Source organism: Adiantum capillus-veneris, chromosome 2 (genome assembly GCF_014529385.1).
Source record: "Adiantum capillus-veneris isolate H3 chromosome 2, ASM1452938v2, whole genome shotgun sequence".
Classification (NCBI taxonomy): domain Eukaryota; kingdom Viridiplantae; phylum Streptophyta; class Polypodiopsida; order Polypodiales; family Pteridaceae; genus Adiantum; species Adiantum capillus-veneris.
In genome coordinates, this window is record NC_140932.1 from 118,892,231 (window position 1) to 118,919,491 (window position 27,261).

At 40.7% G+C, this 27,261-nt stretch overlaps 1 pseudogene; it reads right to left on the reverse strand.

The window, feature by feature from the left end:
- Positions 1–512: 512 nt before the first annotated feature.
- On the reverse strand, positions 513–3,689 carry LOC147463468 (uncharacterized; annotated as a pseudogene).
- Positions 3,690–27,261: the final 23,572 nt, after the last annotated feature.

Below are 27,261 nucleotides of genomic sequence, written 5' to 3' on the forward strand. Positions count from 1 at the left end.
TTTTTTATGATTGTCTACACGATAATTAAAAAGTTAAAGGGTTACAAACATATTTTGTGAGGATGATAATGAGAGATATTAAGGTTAGATAATGTTCATTAGTCATCAAATATTTATTTATTTACTTATTTTAATTGAATAACCTAAAATATGCCTCATAGTCTTCATAAAGAAATTGATTTACAAGCAAGGACAAATGTATGCCTTGAAAAAGTTCAACAAAACCCGATATGAACTTGACCAACCGTTTGGAGTGAGTAGGTGATTTTGCCATTCATTTTGCTTAATTCTAAAATCCTAAATGTGTTTGATGGGTCATGCACCATTGCTAGCAACGTGTAATTTTAACCCTTAAAAGCGATTTTGTTCCTCTTTGGAGGTTGTCCTTTGGCAAGATCTAGTAACATATGATATGAAAGAAGTACTTGAGCTCTAAAAATTCCCATTGATCTAAGTAGCTACTACAATTTTTCATCAATACAAACACTTTTCTTGACTTAATAAAGTGGGCATCATGAAATGCTAGTAGAGGCTAGCATGGGTCCGTTAGCTAAAGAGTGCACCATAATGTCTTTATTGCCCTAGTTTTGTGTTAGACTCTTAGCTATGTCTTGCATATTCTACCAAGAGCGCACTACACATCTCTTGTTACTTTTTATATTTTTAGGAACATTATTTAAATTGACAAATACAACATTGAGTAGGTAAACCTCGGCAACCTCCATGAGGGAACCATTTGGAAGCGTGCGAGATGCATCAAAGTTTTTCCTCCTGAGGCTTGTTTTAAAAAAATTATATATATATATATATACACACACACACACACACACATATATATACACATTATTGAGAGTAGGAACCCAAGTTCCCAAAAGAATATCCGCTCTAGATGTAGTTGATGCCTTAGCTATTGCCCAACCATAACCTTGATCATCTGCTACACTAGCAATAAACGCTCTATTGCCAATGAGATTGATGGCCAAACCTTGGGTGGTTGTGGTCCCATTTGCGAAAGCAGAGGGTAGGATAGTAGCTTGCTTCAATGAAGTGGAAATGTAAATGACCTTGGAGATACAGCTAAGGAACTTGGATGGATCAAAGTTGAAGAAGGGTGGCTTCCCAAAGCAAATTGAACTCTAGTCTCAGAGATGTGGTGACACAGACATCAACTTGAAGCAAAGGCAGCATTGTGGAGCTTGCGAGAGGAGGAGCTTGTAGATATGCTAACCTGCAAGTTTTCATAATAATCAATATCTAATTCTCCTAAATGATTTTCTCATGTTAAACTGATCATTTAATATGGGAAGTGCCAGGGGAGAAAAAGCTAGAATATTGGTTAAGCTAGCAAACCGGCCACAGTAGGGATCCAAAGGAGGGAAAATAGGGATCCAAAGGGGGGGCCATCTGCAAAAGATCCATGTGCAACAATGGGCTAAAAAGACCCTAAGGTTCAGCCCATTAAGACTTCCAAAATGCTAAGGTTCCAAAATTCAAAGGTTGTGTCCAAAGGTCAACCCTAGGGGAAATTGGATGCTTTGTGTGTGACCCAAAAAGTCTTTACAAATCCCTACATAGGAGGGGGCGAGCCTTGGGAGTAGGGGATGAGAGAGAAAGTCACACACACACACACACAAGCTCCCTTTACACAAAGGGAATGAGGGACACATGTCAGCTCCCTAGGCCAGATGCCCACAAGGTGTACCCAATTCCTATTGGATGGCCTTGGAGGTGGACCAATGAGAATTAGGCTAGAGTAAATCTAGTTTAATTAATTTAAAAACACTTAATAAAATAACCAATGAGAATTAAGTCTCCTAGATGACTATTGGACAGTCTCCCAAGGGGTCCAATGAGCATTCAGCAGCCCAATGGCTTGCCTGATTCCTATTGGCTGGAAGGCAAAGGGGTCCAATGAGAGTTTAGTTGAATTATTAAATTACCTAAAGCTCTCACAAAGGGGAAAGGGGGACACATGTCAGAAGGCTATCACTTATGCTGCTTAATTGTCATTGGCTTGCCTTGGGGAGGTCCAATGGGGGTAGAGCAAGAGCAAATAGCAAGAGGGCTCGCCCAAGAGAGAGAGGGGGCTGATTTTTTCAAGGCATTATCACACACACACTCTCACATAGTCTATGTGAGAAGTAAAGAAGACTATCTCTTCCCAAGCTTTAATGGAGAGCTCATCACCTACTCCAAGCTTGTGAGATAGAAGCCTACATCGACATACTCTTGGCATGTGGATGCAAATCCAACCAAGAGCCAAGCTTCAATGCATGCTCATCTCCTCTACCAAGCTAATTACTAAGCTAAGCTATGCTAATATGAGTGATTATGTGAGGAGATGTACATCTTTCTCGTAAGATACTCCTTCTTCCTGTTAATCTACTCTCGTACCCTGCTAGCTCTCACCATCTTCGAAGGTGTGTGAGGTCTTGGGTCTGAGACTGGGGATAATTGATGTTGTGTTTGCTAAGTGTTTTGCTTAGTGCATGAAGCTTTCATCTTCATTGCACTAGCTAGTCTTGAAGGAACACAAAGAATTGTATTGTACAATGTCTCTCTTCGTGGGAGAAACCATAATACAAAGCCTTTTGGAGGGCGGACAGGCTCCATGCAAATCCGGTCCTCAACTGTTGTCAATAGCTTAATTTCTCTCTCTTTTGAAAGTATTATTCATGCTATCTAACTAGGTGTTATGCTTTTTGTTGCTCTCTCCACCCAAGCACTCTTGTAATTCTCATTAGGAATCTATTCTAATGAAATGCCCACTATGTTCATGCTAATTTCCGCTACACACAAGTTTTTTAGGCCATTAAATGTTACACAAGTGGCACAAAGAGGAATCCATAGGAGCAGCTACAATTGTGGGTGGAGAGGGAGGGAGAAGAAGAGAAAGAGTGTGTTGGACATTGGTTGACCTATTGGCATATTTAGTTTAAATAAACTAAATTAGCAAGAAGATTCCTATGCGTGGCTGCACTTCCTCTAAACACACTGGCTTATGAACATCAAAGCAGCTATGATAGACATTAAAGCGGATGGCTGCCTGCAGGGGAAAAGTGTGTTGGCTCGCCTGATGGGGCACTTCCTATGGTAAGGGGCTAGTGCAACATGATTAGTCATCACGGCCACCAATGTAGTGCAATGTCAAAAACACAAACCCGCTTCCTTATTGTCAGTTCCTTGGTGAATACTTCATGGAATTGCTCGAATACAATACAATTTCATGATATGCTCATTGAATGAGAAGTGTCCAAGTATGTCACCTGATTATGAGAGTTTTGCATGATCATAAGCGAACAACCTGCATGATAATAAGCGAACAAAGTGGGCTGCTACTATTATGTGTAGAAGTCTTGATTCTCATCAGTGCTTGATTCTCATCAGCCCTTGATTGGTAGTTTGATAGTCAATTCTCCACCCATATCAACTTCTTGCGTTGTGCTGTCACAAGCCTCCAAGATGCAAGAAAGCAGTGACTGCATTTGGAGAGGCCTCTTCAATTTGATAGTCAATTCTCCACCCATATCAACTTCTTGCATCGTGCCACAACAAGCCTCCAAGATGCAAGCAAGCAATGACTGCATTTGGAGAGGCCTCTTCAATTTGATAGTCAATTCTCCACCCATATCAACTTCTTGCGTCGTGCCGCCACAAGCCTCCAAGATGCAAGCAAGCAGTGACTGCATTTGGAGAGGCCTCTTCAATTTGCACCAAGAGGTGGCAATCCCTGACTGGCTTCTGCAGTTTAGGAGATGCATGTACCACACAAAGAATGTAGGTGAAAAGTAGTGCAAGTTTCTCTCAGTAGGTAACTCAAGCTGGAGGGAAATGGGTGGAGATGTAGAGCTAGAGGTTGATGGCTCTTCCTATGTATGGTGCTATTGGGAGGTGAAAAAGGGCTACATCTAGTGGTTGGGAAATAATGAGGTTGTATGGACGTTGTAAACAGCACGCGCACGCTGTCGTGTTGTGACATGTACATAGTGGGAACACATGCTACAAGAGTGATCTTGTAACTTTTTAGATACATAATTATATTTCCTATAATGTACATATGCATATGTAAGTATAAAAATAAGCTTTCTATCTCATCTTATTATTTATCTCAAGGGTAATGTATTCTTACTTTACCATCAAAAAATACTATGGGAAAAGTGTCAATAGCTCCGCCTCTTTAACTTGGGGCAAAAAGCATTGATTCTTTATTTCTACTATTTCATTATCATCTCACACCCTAGCTAGATTCTATATCTAGGGTAAACTCCAATATATATATATTCTATGTATTTTTTATACTTTTCTTATATTTCTTTTTAAATAGCTACTAGGAGAGAATCAAATCCTAGTGGGACACTAGGTGGCATGATTTCAAAGATACACTTATTTTAATGCATTATTGCAAGCATGGTTACAAAACTTTGTCAAGGAGAAATGTCATGCTTTCATATGGCATGAGGTGTCCTTGGGAATTAAATGAAAGTCAAGGCTAAGGAGACCACATGAAGACTTTTGTTGCCATAAATGGACCCTATTTTGATGAATTTTTTACACAAGGTTCCAATCCGAATTGAAAAATGATTTTAAAATGAAAATCGTAGCTAATGAGCTGAAGTTTCTGCCCATATTTTTACTTTTTTATTTGGAGCTACGGTTGAGGAGATATGATCAAAATACTGGACCCCAGTCTGCCCACATCATGCAGGGACAGCTCATTTCCAACTTTTCCAATTCCTGTTCACACTGGCTCCTCTCTTCTTGTGTAAACCCTTGTGGGTTCCCTTCACCTATAAAAGGGGACCTCTTCTTCCTTGGAAGGAACTCAAGCATTCAAGCCATTGATGAGAGGAATTCTTGAGGGAGTGAGTAGTAATGCCTAATTGTACTTAGCCATTAACATAAGCCCAAGCCTACACTTTCTCCTAGAGGGAGACTAGCCATTCTTGCAACAAGCTAACCTTGGAAGATCAACTCTAATCAAAGAAGGTCTTGCACTTGGTGTATCAATCAAAGTGGAATTATCCACTCTTCTTCTCTCTCCATCAATAATGGTGCCAAAGGGTTTGTCAAGTAAGATGTGTTCTACATTTATGTTTTCTTGATTTGTTGTTGTTTTCTTTTTCATCTCTAATCCAACATATATATATGTATCTAATCTCATCTCTCTCATTCTTAGTAATTCATCCTCTCTGCAAATTCTAGGTTCTCTTTTCTACAGGTACATCTCTCCCCGCAGTATCCTTATTGCCTACGGGCAAGAATAGGGCTTGGGAGGGAAACTTCTCATCTCTTCACTTCTCTCATATCTACATTTCTCACATACTATCCTAGATGAATAACCCACATGATGATCATTTCTATCGCTTTCACTCTGTACAATCTATTAGAATTAACGTATGGATTAGCCGTAAGATACACTTTCAACAACGTATAGTGTTTCTCTTTGGCCCTGAAAGGCTCAATGAAATACTTCTATCACCAGATCCCATCATACTACCTCTCATAGACTATAATTTTTCTTTTGATGTAAGCGTAGTTATCTTGCTATGAACCAAGAGGATTTGTACACACAATTAATCCCAATCACTAGACAAAATATCTATATTATGGTAAGCACAAAACTACAATTCCAAAGAACAATTCGTAGCCTATTTGGTCAGCCAAGATTGAATGCCATTAACTCATCCATTAACCCCTTCATATTACCCATGATGCGATATGACCATAGCCTTGATGTTTTCATCTTCGTATTGTTTTGACATTCTCTTTTGCGTTCTTTCTTTGTGTGTGTGTGAGTGCAAGAGAGAAAGGGTGAGTCTTCTTTGATTGCACTTCTTTCCAAACCCTAGTCTTCATGGCATCTATGGTTTAACTCCTTCATATAGTTTTGTCGAGTTCTCTCACAAACTCTCACAGCCATAAGCCCGGTGCTTTCCTGGCAAGACCGCAAATTTCTCGACATATTTTTGGTGAACCCGACGCGAATCTGCTAGGGTGAGAGTTTGTGGGTAACCATGGGTGATCATGTTGAGCAACAGGGTATGCATTTTGACCCAGCAATAATGCAAATGTTTCAAGCATTTGCAATGTTCATGCAACAACAACATGCTACTGAAAGAAGGGAGATTTCAGCAACGAAGGCCATACAAGCGGTCGTCAACAGAATGGATCAGTTCAATGGCAAAGATGTAACCAAGTACTTACGCGAGTATGTGAAGGAGATGGAGCTGCATCGCGTGTCAGAAGGTGAGATGATTCAAAGCTTTGTGCTAGTTGTTGCTCCAGAAATTAGGGAGCATGTTAGGGCAATTAAAGATGGGCATGGGAGAAATTGGGAAGAACTCAAAGTAGCTTTAAAGGAGGAATATTTCATGGAGGACTCTGAGAGAGTGACCAAAAGGACATTCTTAGAATGGGTAGTCAAGCCAAAGCAAGGACTATCAATAACAGAGCTACTTAGGGAATTTGAGCGGCGCTATGCACAACTCACTAGGACAGAAAGGGCCACACTAGATGCAGAGAAGACAGATCTTTTCTTACAAGCTGCAGGTAAAGAGTTTCAAGAAAATTTGGAGCTTCTTCTTGAAGATAAAGATGCTGAGCAAGGACTAAAGACCGACTGGAATGAGGTTGAAGGTGCTGTCTCACTGCTTGCCAAATGACAAAGAAGAAGGGACAAGATGGTAGTAAACACTACAAGTCCTTCCACCTCAACTTCTGACAAAATGGTAAAGCCTACTTTTATCGCTCCTAAGTTTGATGAGTCCATGCTAGATGAGCTTGTGAAGGGGATGCGTGACTTGAAGGTGAAGTTTGCAAAGCTTGAAGAAAAAGGCCAACCATCAGGGCCACTTCCTAGGCAAAGACAACAGCCCAAAGAAGGGTTTGTTAATAGATGTATTTGGTGTGATAGTACAAACCATGTAAGAAGGGATTGTGATGATTTTAGTGATGCTTTGTCAAAAGATGTTGTCTTTTTTAAGGATGGTAAAATCCACTTAAGAGAGACAGTTCTACCCTTGAGAACTAACTTTGGGAAGGGGGGAATGCAAACCTTAGTTGAAGATATGGCAACCAAGCATGCCACCTCTTCAGTTGAGGCAGCTACTTATGGAGTAAAAATTGAACATTTTTGTGATGAAGAGGTGAGTGACCATCATGGTCAAATTTGGCCAAATGTCATGCAATTAGCTACAAAGGGGAAGCTTACAAAAGAGATTCTACATGAAGCAGGTGATTGCATACGTCTAGAAACAGGATGGAATGATCCAGTGGACTCATTGTCAGTGCATGCCTACATTACAAAATGCCAACAAAATGAGGCAATTGTAGAAGAGAAGCGCAGACGTGAGAATGCTGATGAAGGACCATCAAAAAGAGCTTCTAGAAGTGGGGGAAGAAGCGACTCAATGCCTTCTCAAACACCCTCAACACAAGGAGCATCTCCACCTGAAGTACTCATGGAGGAGTCTACAACAGGAAAGAAGAAAGAGCCAATGAAAGGTAAGACAAAAGGCCCAACTTATAAACTACAATCTGATATTGAGGTTGCTACAGATTTAAAGAAAGTCTTGGAGGAAAGGATCTTGAATAGCAAGATTGAGTTTACTCTGGGAGAAGTTCTTGGCATTGCAAAGCGTGAATTCCATGAGGAGATCATTGACATCATCAAGAGAAAGAGGCAAACCCTTGCTGAAGTTTCTCGTCCACAGGTTGAAGGGGAAACCTCAAAGACACAAGGGATGCAACTGCAAAATAAGGAGAATGATGGAGCTGTGGTAGGATGCTACCAATCTAGTGGGAGAGTGAAGCAAGTGCATTTCTCGAATGATGATGAAGAAGTTGAAGATATTCCTAGGAGTTACTATTCACGAAGTCATTGGGCAAGGGCTACTACAGAAACTTTGGTCAAGGTAGGTGATCTTGAAGAGCCATTTGTTGCCTTGATTGACCATGGTTCAGAAATAAACATAATGTCAAAGAGTCTCTACAACAAGTGCAAATGGCCGATGGACACAGATCATGGCTGGATGGTAAAAGTGGCAAACAATTCATCCGGTGAATTGTATGCAGCATGTCCAGGTGTGAAGGTAACAATAGGTGATGTAAAGATTAACCAAAACTTCTTTGTACAGGATACATCTTCATATCATCTCATCCTTGGACAGCCCTACATTGTGGGAGTTCGAATGGAAACAAAGGTAATGGACGATGGTTCAGCATATGCTAGGATACGTAGCAAAGATGGTAAACGTGCTGTCCAATTCCTCACAGTTTGTGTAAACCATGAAAGAAATCGTGACAACCTCAGAGAACATCCTCTACCAAAGGTGAGCAAAGAGTTTCATGATCATAGAGAAATGATGGGTTTTGGCCAAGTACCATTGTAAAGCGGGATTGCAGTGGTACAGAAAGAAAAAGGGTCTCGCCTGATCCAAAAATAGGTGAAGCATTTTCAACGAGCTCCTTGGTAACAAAGAATGGATCAGTATGTTTTACAAAACTTGAAGATTTGAAGAGATGTGAGAAGCAATATGTGCATAATGTACAAATAGGCATGAAAAAGAGTGGGCTGCTAAAGCCTACTGAAAATGTTTTGGGTTTGTGTGAACAAGTTTCTTTTGTAGATACTATGGGTGAGCTTGATGCTATAATGAGGTCTAGTTTGCATCTTGAAAATGAAGTTGTGGAAGTTTGCTCTATGGAAATGTATCAAGTAATAAAAGCCTTTAAAGAAAGCCAAACAGTAGGCCCAGAAGTCCATGTTGAAACTAAATACAAGAGTGTAGCAAAGAAGGTGAAACCAGTAGATTCACCCTTACCACCCAACAACAGGGAAAAGATTGAACAGGCTTCTTTACAACCAAGTTTGCGGAATCCTAAAAAGATCGGGCATACCTTCACAAAGGAGTCTTTTCAAGAGTTGCAGATTGGTTGCGAGGAGTTTCTAACACAGGAGGAGACAAAGTGCTTCAAAGAAATGCTTTCAAAGCATGGTAAGGCTTTTGCATTTGAGCCACATGAGATAGGATGTGTTGATCCTTATATTGTAGCTCCTATGGTAATTTTCACAATACCTCATGTGCCTTGGAATCTGCGGCCTATTCCGGTTCCAAAGGCTCATTTGCCAAAGTTAGTAGAGCTACTGAATGAGAAAATCAAAATGGGAATCTTGGAGCCTTCTTGTGCTCCATACTCAAACAGGTGGTTCACAGTTCCAAAGAAGAATGGTTCTCTACGCTTCATCCAAGATATGCAACCAGTGAACAAGGTGACAATTAGAAATGTAGGTACAGGTCCAATTGTGGATGAATTTGCAGAGGCATTTGCAGGGAGGGCAATCTACTCAATGGGGGATCTCTACTCAGGGTATGATCAATTTCAGCTTGCAATCGAAAGCAGAGACTTGACAACCATGAGGACACCTTTGGGTTTGGTAAGGATGTGTACCTTGCCACAGGGAGCAACCAACTCGGTTGCACATATGATGAATGGAATGAATAAGGTCTTACGTGACTTTATTCCTCAAATCACAATGCCTTTCATTGATGATTTGACTATCAAAGGATGTGAAGAAAGTGACAAAGATGAAGCTTTGGATCTCAAGGGATGTCGCAGGTTTGTGGTAAACCACATAAATGATTGTGATAAAATTTTGTCTAGGTTGGAAGAAGTGAATCTTACATTGTCAGGGAAAAAGTCTATGTTTGGTATCAATGAAGTGCTCATTGTGGGGCACATGTGCGGTCCATATGGTAGGAAACCTTGTCCATCAAAGGTAGATGCCATCCAAAGAATGAAAGAAACATGCACTAGCATCACTGAGGTTAGAAGGTTTCTGGGAGCATGTGTCTTCTATGTTATTTGGATTCCACATTATGCACATGTAGCTGATCCTCTTTATCAGCTGCTTAGAAAGAATCAAAAGTTTAAATGGACAGAAGCACATGTAAAATCCATGAAAAAGCTAAAGGAGTTACTCCAGTCAGCAACGACTTTGAGAAAGGTAGACTATGAGTGTCAAAGGCCAGTGATTGTGACAGTAGATACCAGCCCTACAGAGATTGGATGGGCAATAGGGCAAGATGACAAAGAAGGACACAGGTATGTGGTAAGATTTGGAGCAAAGGTACTAAGTGCTCGCCAAAGAAACTATCCACAGATAAAGAGAGAGTTATGGGGTATGGTTACAGCCTTGAAAAGTGGAAAAGAGTACCTAATTGGTGCATGTGTGGTTGTAGAAACAGATTGTCTACCACTTCTTGGGATGATTACAAGCTGCTCAACACCAGACATTGCTATGTTGCGGTGGATTGCCTACATTAAGTCCTTAAATCCCGAGTTTAAGCACATTGCAGGTAAAGACAATACAGTGGCAGATATGCTATCAAGGGCAAGGTATGAAGATGAGTCACAAATGATTGATGAGGGAGATGATGTGGGCACAAAATTCTATTCTATCTCTCATGTCAAAGGTAACAATGTCTATATGACTAATTCACTTGAATTGTTCTTGAAAGATCTTTATGAAGATGATTGGCTTTCTATTGGAAGGTACTTGAGTACTCTAACAAAACAGGATGATTGGTCTGAACAAGAATTCAAGAGGATACGCAGGAAATCATATGGGTACTTTTTAAGGGATGGTTACTTGTGGAAGCATCCTAAGCAAAAGGGTGCTACACCACAACGGGTTATATGTAAAAAAGAGACTCAAGTAAAGCTCATGCAAGAGTTTCATGAGAGTCTATGGGCTGGACACAGGGGTGTGTGGGCAACCTTCTCCAAGTTGAAAGAAAAATACTGGTGGAAGGGTATGTATAAAGATGTATCTCAGTTTGTAGAGTCATGTGTAACTTGTCAAATGTATTCAAATGTTCGGCATCGTGATGGATTGCACCCTACATATCTACTAGCCATGCACTATAAATGGGTTGTGGATCTAGTCACAATGCCTTTAGGACTTTGGCAGATGAGGTACTTGGTTCTTGCACGAGAGGACCTAACTAATCAGGTTGAAGGAAGAGCATTAAGAGCTAAAACCACAGAAGCTGTGTGCAAATTCCTTCTTGATGAGGTGATTTGCCGTTATGGTTGTGTGGGAAAGATCACTGCAGACAGAGGTGAATTGGATGCCGAAGAAGCAAGGGAGTTCTTTTCTAGATTAGGGATCAAGCTCTCTCTTACTACAGCTTACAACCCTGAAGGCAATGGAAAGAGTGAAAGAGGGCATCCTCCTATCATCAAAGCTTTGGCCAAGGCTTGCGAAGGAAGAGTTGGTGAGTGGCCAAAACTGTTACCATATGCTTTATGGGCTGATCGTACAACACATAGCTCAGTAACTGGCTACATGCATGCGGAGCTAATGTATGGTCAAAAGCCAGTGATGCCGATTGAGGATACAATTCCCACATGGTATGTACTACCTTGGCAAGAGAGGCTTAGTAGGGAAGATCTCCTTGCATTGCGCATAAGGCAACTAGAGAGAAGACCTGGAGACATTGAGGCTGCAAAAGAACGACTCAAAAATGCAAGATTGAAAAACAAGGACTACTTTGATAAGCGACATCGGCTCAGGAGCAAAGCAATTGACAAAGGTGACTGGGTTTTAGTGTATGATAGTAGCCTTGATAACCAACACACAGTCATGCGTAAGTTTTCAAAAAGATGGTTTGGACCATATGTTGTAAAACATGTGCATGAAAATGCTACTTACAGCTTGTCTGAACTAGATGGCACAGAAGTAAAGATTCCCATTGCAGGAAAAAGGATCAAAATGTTTAAGAGAAGAGGAGACAATGATCCAGAAAATGCTGATGAGGAAGAAGAGCAAAACACAGGTGAAGATCAAAGTGAAAATGAAGCTCTGGAATCATCCAATGAAGATGAAAGCAAGGAAGATGTACAAGAGGGCTGATCTTACAAAGAAATAATTTGGCACATACCGGAGGATGTGCAGGTTTAGAGGGGGTGGATGTCGTGCTGTGACATGTACATAGTGGGAACACATGCTACAAGAGTGATCTTGTAACTTTTTAGATACATAATTATATTTCCTATAATGTACATATGCATATGTAAGTATAAAAATAAGCTTTCTATCTCATCTTATTATTTATCTCAAGGGTAATGTATTCTTACTTTACCATCAAAAAATACTATGGGAAAAGTGTCAATAGCTCCGCCTCTTTAACTTGGGGCAAAAAGCATTGATTCTTTATTTCTACTATTTCATTATCATCTCACACCCTAGCTAGATTCTATATCTAGGGTAAACTCCAATATATATATATTCTATGTATTTTTTATACTTTTCTTATATTTCTTTTTAAATAGCTACTAGGAGAGAATCAAATCCTAGTGGGACACTAGGTGGCATGATTTCAAAGATACACTTATTTTAATGCATTATTGCAAGCATGGTTACAAAACTTTGTCAAGGAGAAATGTCATGCTTTCATATGGCATGAGGTGTCCTTGGGAATTAAATGAAAGTCAAGGCTAAGGAGACCACATGAAGACTTTTGTTGCCATAAATGGACCCTATTTTGATGAATTTTTTACACAAGGTTCCAATCCGAATTGAAAAATGATTTTAAAATGAAAATCGTAGCTAATGAGCTGAAGTTTCTGCCCATATTTTTACTTTTTTATTTGGAGCTACGGTTGAGGAGATATGATCAAAATACTGGACCCCAGTCTGCCCACATCATGCAGGGACAGCTCATTTCCAACTTTTCCAATTCCTGTTCACACTGGCTCCTCTCTTCTTGTGTAAACCCTTGTGGGTTCCCTTCACCTATAAAAGGGGACCTCTTCTTCCTTGGAAGGAACTCAAGCATTCAAGCCATTGATGAGAGGAATTCTTGAGGGAGTGAGTAGTAATGCCTAATTGTACTTAGCCATTAACATAAGCCCAAGCCTACACTTTCTCCTAGAGGGAGACTAGCCATTCTTGCAACAAGCTAACCTTGGAAGATCAACTCTAATCAAAGAAGGTCTTGCACTTGGTGTATCAATCAAAGTGGAATTATCCACTCTTCTTCTCTCTCCATCAATAATGGTGCCAAAGGGTTTGTCAAGTAAGATGTGTTCTACATTTATGTTTTCTTGATTTGTTGTTGTTTTCTTTTTCATCTCTAATCCAACATATATATATGTATCTAATCTCATCTCTCTCATTCTTAGTAATTCATCCTCTCTGCAAATTCTAGGTTCTCTTTTCTACAGGTACATCTCTCCCCGCAGTATCCTTATTGCCTACGGGCAAGAATAGGGCTTGGGAGGGAAACTTCTCATCTCTTCACTTCTCTCATATCTACATTTCTCACATACTATCCTAGATGAATAACCCACATGATGATCATTTCTATCGCTTTCACTCTGTACAATCTATTAGAATTAACGTATGGATTAGCCGTAAGATACACTTTCAACGACGTATAGTGTTTCTCTTTGGCCCTGAAAGGCTCAATGAAATACTTCTATCACCAGATCCCATCATACTACCTCTCATAGACTATAATTTTTCTTTTGATGTAAGCGTAGTTATCTTGCTATGAACCAAGAGGATTTGTACACACAATTAATCCCAATCACTAGACAAAATATCTATATTATGGTAAGCACAAAACTACAATTCCAAAGAACAATTCGTAGCCTATTTGGTCAGCCAAGATTGAATGCCATTAACTCATCCATTAACCCCTTCATATTACCCATGATGCGATATGACCATAGCCTTGATGTTTTCATCTTCGTATTGTTTTGACATTCTCTTTTGCGTTCTTTCTTTGTGTGTGTGTGAGTGCAAGAGAGAAAGGGTGAGTCTTCTTTGATTGCACTTCTTTCCAAACCCTAGTCTTCATGGCATCTATGGTTTAACTCCTTCATATAGTTTTGTCGAGTTCTCTCACAAACTCTCACAGCCATAAGCCCGGTGCTTTCCTGGCAAGACCGCAAATTTCTCGACATATTTTTGGTGAACCCGACGCGAATCTGCTAGGGTGAGAGTTTGTGGGTAACCATGGGTGATCATGTTGAGCAACAGGGTATGCATTTTGACCCAGCAATAATGCAAATGTTTCAAGCATTTGCAATGTTCATGCAACAACAACATGCTACTGAAAGAAGGGAGATTTCAGCAACGAAGGCCATACAAGCGGTCGTCAACAGAATGGATCAGTTCAATGGCAAAGATGTAACCAAGTACTTACGCGAGTATGTGAAGGAGATGGAGCTGCATCGCGTGTCAGAAGGTGAGATGATTCAAAGCTTTGTGCTAGTTGTTGCTCCAGAAATTAGGGAGCATGTTAGGGCAATTAAAGATGGGCATGGGAGAAATTGGGAAGAACTCAAAGTAGCTTTAAAGGAGGAATATTTCATGGAGGACTCTGAGAGAGTGACCAAAAGGACATTCTTAGAATGGGTAGTCAAGCCAAAGCAAGGACTATCAATAACAGAGCTACTTAGGGAATTTGAGCGGCGCTATGCACAACTCACTAGGACAGAAAGGGCCACACTAGATGCAGAGAAGACAGATCTTTTCTTACAAGCTGCAGGTAAAGAGTTTCAAGAAAATTTGGAGCTTCTTCTTGAAGATAAAGATGCTGAGCAAGGACTAAAGACCGACTGGAATGAGGTTGAAGGTGCTGTCTCACTGCTTGCCAAATGACAAAGAAGAAGGGACAAGATGGTAGTAAACACTACAAGTCCTTCCACCTCAACTTCTGACAAAATGGTAAAGCCTACTTTTATCGCTCCTAAGTTTGATGAGTCCATGCTAGATGAGCTTGTGAAGGGGATGCGTGACTTGAAGGTGAAGTTTGCAAAGCTTGAAGAAAAAGGCCAACCATCAGGGCCACTTCCTAGGCAAAGACAACAGCCCAAAGAAGGGTTTGTTAATAGATGTATTTGGTGTGATAGTACAAACCATGTAAGAAGGGATTGTGATGATTTTAGTGATGCTTTGTCAAAAGATGTTGTCTTTTTTAAGGATGGTAAAATCCACTTAAGAGAGACAGTTCTACCCTTGAGAACTAACTTTGGGAAGGGGGGAATGCAAACCTTAGTTGAAGATATGGCAACCAAGCATGCCACCTCTTCAGTTGAGGCAGCTACTTATGGAGTAAAAATTGAACATTTTTGTGATGAAGAGGTGAGTGACCATCATGGTCAAATTTGGCCAAATGTCATGCAATTAGCTACAAAGGGGAAGCTTACAAAAGAGATTCTACATGAAGCAGGTGATTGCATACGTCTAGAAACAGGATGGAATGATCCAGTGGACTCATTGTCAGTGCATGCCTACATTACAAAATGCCAACAAAATGAGGCAATTGTAGAAGAGAAGCGCAGACGTGAGAATGCTGATGAAGGACCATCAAAAAGAGCTTCTAGAAGTGGGGGAAGAAGCGACTCAATGCCTTCTCAAACACCCTCAACACAAGGAGCATCTCCACCTGAAGTACTCATGGAGGAGTCTACAACAGGAAAGAAGAAAGAGCCAATGAAAGGTAAGACAAAAGGCCCAACTTATAAACTACAATCTGATATTGAGGTTGCTACAGATTTAAAGAAAGTCTTGGAGGAAAGGATCTTGAATAGCAAGATTGAGTTTACTCTGGGAGAAGTTCTTGGCATTGCAAAGCGTGAATTCCATGAGGAGATCATTGACATCATCAAGAGAAAGAGGCAAACCCTTGCTGAAGTTTCTCGTCCACAGGTTGAAGGGGAAACCTCAAAGACACAAGGGATGCAACTGCAAAATAAGGAGAATGATGGAGCTGTGGTAGGATGCTACCAATCTAGTGGGAGAGTGAAGCAAGTGCATTTCTCGAATGATGATGAAGAAGTTGAAGATATTCCTAGGAGTTACTATTCACGAAGTCATTGGGCAAGGGCTACTACAGAAACTTTGGTCAAGGTAGGTGATCTTGAAGAGCCATTTGTTGCCTTGATTGACCATGGTTCAGAAATAAACATAATGTCAAAGAGTCTCTACAACAAGTGCAAATGGCCGATGGACACAGATCATGGCTGGATGGTAAAAGTGGCAAACAATTCATCCGGTGAATTGTATGCAGCATGTCCAGGTGTGAAGGTAACAATAGGTGATGTAAAGATTAACCAAAACTTCTTTGTACAGGATACATCTTCATATCATCTCATCCTTGGACAGCCCTACATTGTGGGAGTTCGAATGGAAACAAAGGTAATGGACGATGGTTCAGCATATGCTAGGATACGTAGCAAAGATGGTAAACGTGCTGTCCAATTCCTCACAGTTTGTGTAAACCATGAAAGAAATCGTGACAACCTCAGAGAACATCCTCTACCAAAGGTGAGCAAAGAGTTTCATGATCATAGAGAAATGATGGGTTTTGGCCAAGTACCATTGTAAAGCGGGATTGCAGTGGTACAGAAAGAAAAAGGGTCTCGCCTGATCCAAAAATAGGTGAAGCATTTTCAACGAGCTCCTTGGTAACAAAGAATGGATCAGTATGTTTTACAAAACTTGAAGATTTGAAGAGATGTGAGAAGCAATATGTGCATAATGTACAAATAGGCATGAAAAAGAGTGGGCTGCTAAAGCCTACTGAAAATGTTTTGGGTTTGTGTGAACAAGTTTCTTTTGTAGATACTATGGGTGAGCTTGATGCTATAATGAGGTCTAGTTTGCATCTTGAAAATGAAGTTGTGGAAGTTTGCTCTATGGAAATGTATCAAGTAATAAAAGCCTTTAAAGAAAGCCAAACAGTAGGCCCAGAAGTCCATGTTGAAACTAAATACAAGAGTGTAGCAAAGAAGGTGAAACCAGTAGATTCACCCTTACCACCCAACAACAGGGAAAAGATTGAACAGGCTTCTTTACAACCAAGTTTGCGGAATCCTAAAAAGATCGGGCATACCTTCACAAAGGAGTCTTTTCAAGAGTTGCAGATTGGTTGCGAGGAGTTTCTAACACAGGAGGAGACAAAGTGCTTCAAAGAAATGCTTTCAAAGCATGGTAAGGCTTTTGCATTTGAGCCACATGAGATAGGATGTGTTGATCCTTATATTGTAGCTCCTATGGTAATTTTCACAATACCTCATGTGCCTTGGAATCTGCGGCCTATTCCGGTTCCAAAGGCTCATTTGCCAAAGTTAGTAGAGCTACTGAATGAGAAAATCAAAATGGGAATCTTGGAGCCTTCTTGTGCTCCATACTCAAACAGGTGGTTCACAGTTCCAAAGAAGAATGGTTCTCTACGCTTCATCCAAGATATGCAACCAGTGAACAAGGTGACAATTAGAAATGTAGGTACAGGTCCAATTGTGGATGAATTTGCAGAGGCATTTGCAGGGAGGGCAATCTACTCAATGGGGGATCTCTACTCAGGGTATGATCAATTTCAGCTTGCAATCGAAAGCAGAGACTTGACAACCATGAGGACACCTTTGGGTTTGGTAAGGATGTGTACCTTGCCACAGGGAGCAACCAACTCGGTTGCACATATGATGAATGGAATGAATAAGGTCTTACGTGACTTTATTCCTCAAATCACAATGCCTTTCATTGATGATTTGACTATCAAAGGATGTGAAGAAAGTGACAAAGATGAAGCTTTGGATCTCAAGGGATGTCGCAGGTTTGTGGTAAACCACATAAATGATTGTGATAAAATTTTGTCTAGGTTGGAAGAAGTGAATCTTACATTGTCAGGGAAAAAGTCTATGTTTGGTATCAATGAAGTGCTCATTGTGGGGCACATGTGCGGTCCATATGGTAGGAAACCTTGTCCATCAAAGGTAGATGCCATCCAAAGAATGAAAGAAACATGCACTAGCATCACTGAGGTTAGAAGGTTTCTGGGAGCATGTGTCTTCTATGTTATTTGGATTCCACATTATGCACATGTAGCTGATCCTCTTTATCAGCTGCTTAGAAAGAATCAAAAGTTTAAATGGACAGAAGCACATGTAAAATCCATGAAAAAGCTAAAGGAGTTACTCCAGTCAGCAACGACTTTGAGAAAGGTAGACTATGAGTGTCAAAGGCCAGTGATTGTGACAGTAGATACCAGCCCTACAGGGATTGGATGGGCAATAGGGCAAGATGACAAAGAAGGACACAGGTATGTGGTAAGATTTGGAGCAAAGGTACTAAGTGCTCGCCAAAGAAACTATCCACAGATAAAGAGAGAGTTATGGGGTATGGTTACAGCCTTGAAAAGTGGAAAAGAGTACCTAATTGGTGCATGTGTGGTTGTAGAAACAGATTGTCTACCACTTCTTGGGATGATTACAAGCTGCTCAACACCAGACATTGCTATGTTGCGGTGGATTGCCTACATTAAGTCCTTAAATCCCGAGTTTAAGCACATTGCAGGTAAAGACAATACAGTGGCAGATATGCTATCAAGGGCAAGGTATGAAGATGAGTCACAAATGATTGATGAGGGAGATGATGTGGGCACAAAATTCTATTCTATCTCTCATGTCAAAGGTAACAATGTCTATATGACTAATTCACTTGAATTGTTCTTGAAAGATCTTTATGAAGATGATTGGCTTTCTATTGGAAGGTACTTGAGTACTCTAACAAAACAGGATGATTGGTCTGAACAAGAATTCAAGAGGATACGCAGGAAATCATATGGGTACTTTTTAAGGGATGGTTACTTGTGGAAGCATCCTAAGCAAAAGGGTGCTACACCACAACGGGTTATATGTAAAAAAGAGACTCAAGTAAAGCTCATGCAAGAGTTTCATGAGAGTCTATGGGCTGGACACAGGGGTGTGTGGGCAACCTTCTCCAAGTTGAAAGAAAAATACTGGTGGAAGGGTATGTATAAAGATGTATCTCAGTTTGTAGAGTCATGTGTAACTTGTCAAATGTATTCAAATGTTCGGCATCGTGATGGATTGCACCCTACATATCTACTAGCCATGCACTATAAATGGGTTGTGGATCTAGTCACAATGCCTTTAGGACTTTGGCAGATGAGGTACTTGGTTCTTGCACGAGAGGACCTAACTAATCAGGTTGAAGGAAGAGCATTAAGAGCTAAAACCACAGAAGCTGTGTGCAAATTCCTTCTTGATGAGGTGATTTGCCGTTATGGTTGTGTGGGAAAGATCACTGCAGACAGAGGTGAATTGGATGCCGAAGAAGCAAGGGAGTTCTTTTCTAGATTAGGGATCAAGCTCTCTCTTACTACAGCTTACAACCCTGAAGGCAATGGAAAGAGTGAAAGAGGGCATCCTCCTATCATCAAAGCTTTGGCCAAGGCTTGCGAAGGAAGAGTTGGTGAGTGGCCAAAACTGTTACCATATGCTTTATGGGCTGATCGTACAACACATAGCTCAGTAACTGGCTACATGCATGCGGAGCTAATGTATGGTCAAAAGCCAGTGATGCCGATTGAGGATACAATTCCCACATGGTATGTACTACCTTGGCAAGAGAGGCTTAGTAGGGAAGATCTCCTTGCATTGCGCATAAGGCAACTAGAGAGAAGACCTGGAGACATTGAGGCTGCAAAAGAACGACTCAAAAATGCAAGATTGAAAAACAAGGACTACTTTGATAAGCGACATCGGCTCAGGAGCAAAGCAATTGACAAAGGTGACTGGGTTTTAGTGTATGATAGTAGCCTTGATAACCAACACACAGTCATGCGTAAGTTTTCAAAAAGATGGTTTGGACCATATGTTGTAAAACATGTGCATGAAAATGCTACTTACAGCTTGTCTGAACTAGATGGCACAGAAGTAAAGATTCCCATTGCAGGAAAAAGGATCAAAATGTTTAAGAGAAGAGGAGACAATGATCCAGAAAATGCTGATGAGGAAGAAGAGCAAAACACAGGTGAAGATCAAAGTGAAAATGAAGCTCTGGAATCATCCAATGAAGATGAAAGCAAGGAAGATGTACAAGAGGGCTGATCTTACAAAGAAATAATTTGGCACATACCGGAGGATGTGCAGGTTTAGAGGGGGTGGATGTCGTGCTGTGACATGTACATAGTGGGAACACATGCTACAAGAGTGATCTTGTAACTTTTTAGATACATAATTATATTTCCTATAATGTACATATGCATATGTAAGTATAAAAATAAGCTTTCTATCTCATCTTATTATTTATCTCAAGGGTAATGTATTCTTACTTTACCATCAAAAAATACTATGGGAAAAGTGTCAATAGCTCCGCCTCTTTAACTTGGGGCAAAAAGCATTGATTCTTTATTTCTACTATTTCATTATCATCTCACACCCTAGCTAGATTCTATATCTAGGGTAAACTCCAATATATATATATTCTATGTATTTTTTATATTTTTCTTATATTTCTTTTTAAATAGCTACTAGGAGAGAATCAAATCCTAGTGGGACACTAGGTGGCATGATTTCAAAGATACACTTATTTTAATGCATTATTGCAAGCATGGTTACAAAACTTTGTCAAGGAGAAATGTCATGCTTTCATATGGCATGAGGTGTCCTTGGGAATTAAATGAAAGTCAAGGCTAAGGAGACCACATGAAGACTTTTGTTGCCATAAATGGACCCTATTTTGATGAATTTTTTACACAAGGTTCCAATCCGAATTGAAAAATGATTTTAAAATGAAAATCGTAGCTAATGAGCTGAAGTTTCTGCCCATATTTTTACTTTTTTATTTGGAGCTACGGTTGAGGAGATATGATCAAAATACTGGACCCCAGTCTGCCCACATCATGCAGGGACAGCTCATTTCCAACTTTTCCAATTCCTGTTCACACTGGCTCCTCTCTTCTTGTGTAAACCCTTGTGGGTTCCCTTCACCTATAAAAGGGGACCTCTTCTTCCTTGGAAGGAACTCAAGCATTCAAGCCATTGATGAGAGGAATTCTTGAGGGAGTGAGTAGTAATGCCTAATTGTACTTAGCCATTAACATAAGCCCAAGCCTACACTTTCTCCTAGAGGGAGACTAGCCATTCTTGCAACAAGCTAACCTTGGAAGATCAACTCTAATCAAAGAAGGTCTTGCACTTGGTGTATCAATCAAAGTGGAATTATCCACTCTTCTTCTCTCTCCATCAATAATGGTGCCAAAGGGTTTGTCAAGTAAGATGTGTTCTACATTTATGTTTTCTTGATTTGTTGTTGTTTTCTTTTTCATCTCTAATCCAACATATATATATGTATCTAATCTCATCTCTCTCATTCTTAGTAATTCATCCTCTCTGCAAATTCTAGGTTCTCTTTTCTACAGGTACATCTCTCCCCGCAGTATCCTTATTGCCTACGGGCAAGAATAGGGCTTGGGAGGGAAACTTCTCATCTCTTCACTTCTCTCATATCTACATTTCTCACATACTATCCTAGATGAATAACCCACATGATGATCATTTCTATCGCTTTCACTCTGTACAATCTATTAGAATTAACGTATGGATTAGCCGTAAGATACACTTTCAACGACGTATAGTGTTTCTCTTTGGCCCTGAAAGGCTCAATGAAATACTTCTATCACCAGATCCCATCATACTACCTCTCATAGACTATAATTTTTCTTTTGATGTAAGCGTAGTTATCTTGCTATGAACCAAGAGGATTTGTACACACAATTAATCCCAATCACTAGACAAAATATCTATATTATGGTAAGCACAAAACTACAATTCCAAAGAACAATTCGTAGCCTATTTGGTCAGCCAAGATTGAATGCCATTAACTCATCCATTAACCCCTTCATATTACCCATGATGCGATATGACCATAGCCTTGATGTTTTCATCTTCGTATTGTTTTGACATTCTCTTTTGCGTTCTTTCTTTGTGTGTGTGTGAGTGCAAGAGAGAAAGGGTGAGTCTTCTTTGATTGCACTTCTTTCCAAACCCTAGTCTTCATGGCATCTATGGTTTAACTCCTTCATATAGTTTTGTCGAGTTCTCTCACAAACTCTCACAGCCATAAGCCCGGTGCTTTCCTGGCAAGACCGCAAATTTCTCGACAACGCGCACACACACACACACACATAGAGTAAAATTGCATGACATGCAGTGGGTTGTAGAAGAGAGAGAGTGAAAGAGGTGCTCGTGGTTGCAACTAAATTCAAGAGCGACACTGGTAGTGCTGGGTGGTTGGGGTGAGTGGAAAAGTATGGCTTGCAAGCTGCATGTGCAGTTTGTTTGGTGTGCTCGATATCGGATGCCATGCAAAGAAAAAAGAAAGAAAGGGCTTCACCCGATAGCATGCCCTGAAAAAAGTGTGATAGTGTTTTGATGTCGACAATTTGCATGGCAAATGATGGAGTGAAAGCGAGAGGGAGAGAGAGAAGGGGGACTGAGTTGTTGGTACATAGGCACCGTCATGAGCATGTGGAGTGGGATTGATTGGTTGTCATGTATTTGCATGGCTTTTGGGGCATCAACTGATGTGAGTGAGGGAGGGTGTCATCGGGCAACCACGAGGGAATTAGTAATCGCATGTGAGGTGCAGTGTAATTTTGCATTAAAAAATTAAAAATGTCAGCGTCGTTAGTACATTAGTGAAGGAGACATTGGGTGTGAGTACAAGGAGTTGTCATTCGTAGGCGAGGGGAGGGTGGGGATAGTAGGGGTTGGAAAAGAGCATCTGCATGAGGATTCGGTCAGTTGATTGAGATAGTGTATTGTCCTTTCCTACAAACAGTAAAAGTGATGACGTGGTCATGCCGGGGTGCTTGCTAGTGGGAGCCGCTGCTTTGTTGTTACTGATGCTAAGAGTATTTTCTCACGGCCATGCCACCTCCTACTAGCGTGGCCCTTTCTGCGCTGTTGCTCGCAATGTTATGCCTCTGCTCGTTTTTATGATGGAGCTCCTACTATATTCATTCTCGTCTATTAAAAATACCCCTCGTTAATTATAAATTTTTGAGATAACTTGGGGTCGGTTCCCCTCATGATCAGGAGCTCAGACACAATGAGGATGGCAAAATGCCAGTTTTCTCTATCTCCATCTTCTTCTACAGTCGTAGAACTCTAATATTATTCGATTGGAATTACTTCTATTTCAAAAGATCTACTCTAATTTTAATTTTCTCCTTCTTGAGTTGTTAAACTACATTAAGGCTTATCTTTTATTCTTCAGTGAGAATGGTCTTTATCAGTGAAATGGACCATAGGAATCTGCTAAGATTTCTTCAACACAAAGAGCATTGTGTCGTATACTATACATATTATGGATCTATTTAAATACTCTTGTTATTAGTAATATTTTAAGCTTCAATTTCTACATTATTCTATTTAGTTCTTTTCACTAATTAAATTTTTTGAAGGATTTACATAAAAATACCCAAAGATTTACAAGAAATGGTTATTGTCGAGGAATAGAGCTGAAAAAATAATAATCAAATAAACCATTAAAAAGGAGTTATGTAAGTGCAATCAGCTTTGGTGCATAATCGCACAGATCCTGACTCTAATGCTAGTTTTTTATCTTTTGACTGATCGTTACAAGGAGCGTAGCCTTGGGCTCTGATACCACTACTAGAAATGCATGCCAGGTGTCCCTGCAAAATACCCAAAATAGCTCATTGCAAGCCATTCACCATAGAATTTGTATACCTGATGGATTGTACACGCACATAATGGAAGCTATGCACAATTTGAGAGATAGAGAGTGTAACAGAGACGAGGAACGTGTGCAAGTACACCTCCTAGAATGGAGTGCTAGATCACGCCTAGGAAGAACATGTACATTATAATGGCTACTTGCTATGTGAGTAAATAGGTCAAAGCCAAGGCATTTTCGGATAAGACTGCAAAATCAATAGCAGTATTCTCATATGAGAGCATCATTTGCATATATGGATGTCCTATCGAGATACTCTTAGATTAGGGTACACACTTTTATGAATGAAACATAGAAGAGAAGAATGACGCAGACACTGGGTGCAATCTCTCCTCGTGCAAGAGTGAGCATTTTCCTCTTGCACGTATTTATTTATAGATTTCTTGAATGCTCAAAGTGAATACGTATTGGCCGGTTGGACATAAATGGCCATAGCTCATAAAGAGCACTTGAATAATAAAATATAATGTATAAATGTGATGTCCTTTCGCATGTTCTTTAGCTTTTTCCACTTGTCAACTGTAATAAATAAATCATTTTCCATTTTCATTACACCGAGCTCCCCAGTTCTAATCTTTAAATGTCTTAATTTGCGCAGCACTCACACCTTCCTCTAGCAGTGGTGGTGCTATCTCATGCTCTCCATCAAAGTAGTCCCAATAACCTTTGCCCATAAGGAAATTGGTCATTCTGAACTTCCAAGCATGGAATTTGTTCTTGTCCAACTTCTCACTGACAACCTGGTTAAGCCCATCATTGTTGGACGACAAGTTTTCAACCATTTACACAGTCTTCGAGCAACCTGCTAAAAATAGTCGATCGCCATCTGTAACCACAATCTACGTACATACACATGTTTCACTGTAATAAACAGTATCTGTGCACACTGCAGCCAAATCAAATCTTTTTGCACCACCTATATGTAGATCTGCAGAATCTCGAACCTTAGCATTTTTGCATGTAAACGCATTCTAACTCCAAAAGTGTTAAGTATGGAGCCTGATTTACCTTGTAATCTTCTGTGGTAAAAGCGCACATTTGTAAGGCCCCCATTATGAGGAGAAGCCATCGTGCGTGAAGGAAAATTACTCGCCGGAAACCAAAATTTTCACGGCCAAAAATCAGGGGCAACTTTAGGGGCCTCGGGGGCGGAAGCCCCCTGAGACTTTTTTTTTCCCTCGCCGGAATATTATGGCCGGACGGCGGCCGGAAATTGGTCGAAAAACAACCGTCGGTTGGCCGGTGGGCCGGTAGTCAATGGCCGGTGGCCGAATTCAAAAGCGGACTTGTCTTCTCAAGGGCGGCCACACATGGGCGGATTGGAGGGTCCGATTTGGACTTATCTACACAAGGGCGGCTACACATGGCTGCCTCTCATGAGAGAGGGCAGCCCTTTTGGCCTATAAAAGGAGGCCATTTCTACACACATTTTATAGTGTGAAGTTGATGCAACATGGTGAGTGTGAGGTGGTGAGAGTGAAGCAAGGCGAGAGCTCCATTAAGGGTATAATCCCTTTGTAAACTACTTCTTGTTTTGAAGTACTAAAGCCATTGAGTAGCTGCTTTCCCGTGGACGTAGCCCACATTGGGTGAACCACGTATATCGTGTGTACTCTCTCTCTCTCTCTCTCTCTCTCTCTCTCTCTCTCTCTCTCTCTCTCTCTCTACTCTATAATCTCGTGTATGTAAATCTGTCTCTCTCCATTAAGTAATCTACTCAATTATCTATTTAGCTACATCTTATTTCCTAACAACTGGTATCAGAGCAAGGTTTGCTCGTAGCTAAATTATCTCAAGGAAAGGATTCCTTGAATTGAGTGGGAGTTATGGCAGAGGAAGGGAAGCTCAAGATTGAGAAGTTCAACGGCAAAAACTACCAACATTGGAAGATGCAGATTGAAGACTATCTCTACCAGAAGGACCTCTATTTTCCACTAGGCGGTCTTGCAAAGAAGCCCGCAACAATGGCAGATGAAGCATGGATTGTCCTTGATCGAAAGGCCCTGGGAACAATCCGGTTAAGCTTGGCGTCAACGGTGGCCTTCAATGTTTCGGAGATGAAGACCATGGAGGACTTAATGAAGTCACTTGACGACTTCTATGAGAAACCATCGGCATCCAATAAGGTATTTCTTATGAAGCGCTTGTTCAATCTAAAGATGGCAGAGAATGGTTCAGTTGTAGAACACCTAAATGAATTTAACACAAACATAAGTTAACTTCGATCGGTGAAAGTCAATTTCGATGACGAAGTGCGAGCTCTCCTTATACTATCATCTCTACCCGATAGTTGGGACAGCCTTGTGATGGCTGTAAGTAATTCTATTTCTGGCACAAATACTCTTAAGTTTGATGATGTTGTGGGTGTTCTCCTAAGCGAGGAAATACAAAGGAGAAGCACAGGAGAATCATCAAGTGCTGCATTGTCAGTGGAAACAAGAGGAAGGCCTAAGGAGAGGTTCAAAAGCCAAAAGGGTCGTGATTGCTCAAGACGGAGCAAGTCACGCACAAAGTTAGTTCTTGAATGTTGAAACTGCGGCAAGAAGGGCCACGTCAAGAAGGATTGCTGGTCCAAGAAGAAGAAGGAGACTGAGTCTCACGACAACAAGCCAACATCGGAGGCCAATGTGGTAGGTAAAGTAGAGCAAGATGCTCTAATTCTCTCATTAGACAATGTGTCTAATTCCTGGATAGTAGATTCCGGGGCTTCATTCCATGCGACACCACACAAGCAACATTTCCAAGACTACACCAAAGGTAATTTTGGGTATGTATACTTGGGAGATGATGAAGCTTGTGAGATTGTCGGCAAAGGTACAGTTTCTGTCAAAACTGCGAACGGAAATGAATGGAAGCTTAAATATGTTATGCATGTTCCTTCTCTTTGCAAAAATTTGATCTCTACAGGACAATTGGACGATGAAGGTCACAAAATTGCATTCGGAAACAAACGGTGGAAGATCTCAAAGGGATCTTTGGTGGTTGCCAAGGGAGAAAAGGTCGGTACACTTTACTTGTGTACTATGAGCACGCAACCTTCAGCTTGTGCAGCAACTACAGAAGTTGATAGTGCGGTGTGGCACTACCGGCTTGGGCATATGAGTGCCAAAGGAATGCAAATCCTTCAAATAAAGAAGCTTCTACCAGGTTTGAAAGAAGTGGACTTAGAGTTCTGTGAAGATTGTGTTTATGGTAAACAAAAGAGGGTAAAATTTCAAAATTCTGAAAATGAAAGAGAAAATAAAAAACTTGAGTTGGTTCATTCTAATGTTTGGGGTCCTGCAAGTACACCATCACTTGGTGGCTCATTGTACTATGTAACATTCATAGACGATGCGACTAGAAAAATATGGGTTTATGTCATGATGAATAAATCCGATGTATTTTCCATATTTCAAAGGTGGAAAGCCTTTGTCGAGAATGAAACAGGTACCAAGGTTAAATGCCTCAGATCCGACAATGGAGGCGAATATTGCAACCAAGCTTTTGTGCTAGCAATGGCATTCGGAGGCAAAGAACAACCCCAAGGATACCTCAACAAAATGGGATTTCGGAAAGGATGAACAGGACACTCATGGAGCGAGCACGAAGCATGCGGCTACATACAGGCCTACCGCTTAAGCTTTGGGCGGAAGCTGTAAGTACGTTTGTGTACTTAATCAATCGATCACCCTCAA